Here is a 1,591-nt window from a genome sequence, read left to right on the forward strand (position 1 = left end):
TTCCCAATGTGCTCCCTCCATAGAGCCATATCAGACATTCCTTTCTCTCTTGAATCAGGGATCTCTGATGTGCACAGAACAACTGGGAACTTGGGAGCCCCAGAGTCTTGGCTTAGCACGTAGGCATATTTTTTACTGTGTAAACAATCTCAGCAATAGCTCACTGAGGAGTCTGGCTCCTGATTTACAACCTGGGGTTAATTTTAATGTCTGACCACAGGCAATGACAAAGGCCTTCCCTGGCAAACCTGACCCGGAGAGCTGCCCTCCTGGCTGGGTGCACAGCAGCATGTTAGTCTCTGAAGAGAGCTGCTGTCCGGGACTCAGGCCCCCTGGCTGACCACGCTGTCACATGATTGCATTCTGAGTCACAGCACCTTGTTTCCAGGTCTCTTGATCTATGCTTACTCATTATCATTTAATTTTCTTTCTTTGAGACAGAGTCTCAGTATGACACCCTCACCCTTGGGCAGAGCCCTTCCTTAGGTAACTCTGCTGAGACCTCCTTATGGAATGAGGAAGGAGAAGACTTGAAGATTTTCCCCATTTCTTGGCACTTTTCCATTTCCAGGCCTCCCTCCTTACTTCCACCACAACTTCAGGGTTTCTTCTTCTTTCTTTCTTTCTTTCTTTCTTTTTTTTTTTTTATTAAGTCATATATGCATAAATCATGAATACATTTATGCCTTTGTGGGATTCAATGTGTTGATTATTTGTACAAATTGGAGTGCTTAAACCCTACTAATTAGCATAGCTTTCACCTCATTTATCTAAACACAGTGTTAAGACGTTTGTGTTCTATACTTGATAGATTTGACTTGTACCCTTGCAGTATGCTCCATAGGTGTGGTCTCACCATTAACCCTCCCTCTATGAAACCACTCCCCTCACTTCTCATCCCCCTCCCCTTCCCTCCTTCATCCTGAGCTGTAGTTGTGATTAATCTTTCATAAAAATATGGAACACTTCACGAATTTGCATGTCATCCTTGTGCAGGGGCCATGCTAATATTCTCTGGATCATTACAATTTTACTATATGTGCTGCCAAAGCAAGCACACCTTCAGGGTTTCTAAACCCACTGGAGGTTTAGGCTCCCTCGAGGCCTCCTGCCTCTACACTGGATCCACCTGGCCCTGAACCGATCCATCGCTCTGTGGTGGAAAATGGAACAGGGGAGTTGGCCCTGCCGTGGTTTTAGGATCTTGCTTACAACGTGCAGTAAGTGATTTAAGGATTAAGGATTTCACTTTCATCTTGTTGATTTAACTGGATATTCCAAATTCTGGAAGATCAGTCTCTCTTCTCTCCCAGCTCATGTCAGTTTCTGACACCCACTGGAGGTCTCACAGTGATCAGGTATCAGTCACTAATCAAGAAATAATGCTGACAAGCTGGGGCAAAGAACCCCAAATCTCCTGGGACCTATGGTGACACTACTCTATCAGGGATCAGCGTCATGTAGACCCTTCTGCAAAGCAACTTAGACCAATTCTTGGCCTGTTAGAATGAATCTTCACATTATAATGTATTAATACCTTGGTGGCTTCTTTTTATCTGAGACAGAGTCTCATTTTATCACTGTTGGCAGA

General features: G+C 44.3%; 1 non-coding gene across 1 annotated transcript; it reads right to left on the reverse strand.

Moving 5' to 3' along the window:
* Positions 1–951: 951 nt before the first annotated feature.
* Positions 952–1,058, reverse strand: LOC111723635. Its single transcript, XR_002772135.1, has one exon. It is a non-coding gene; the product is annotated as a U6 spliceosomal RNA (small nuclear RNA).
* Positions 1,059–1,591: the final 533 nt, after the last annotated feature.

This window comes from Otolemur garnettii, unplaced genomic scaffold, assembly GCF_000181295.1.
Source record: "Otolemur garnettii isolate 467f Iridium unplaced genomic scaffold, OtoGar3 scaffold00013, whole genome shotgun sequence".
Taxonomy (NCBI): domain Eukaryota; kingdom Metazoa; phylum Chordata; class Mammalia; order Primates; family Galagidae; genus Otolemur; species Otolemur garnettii.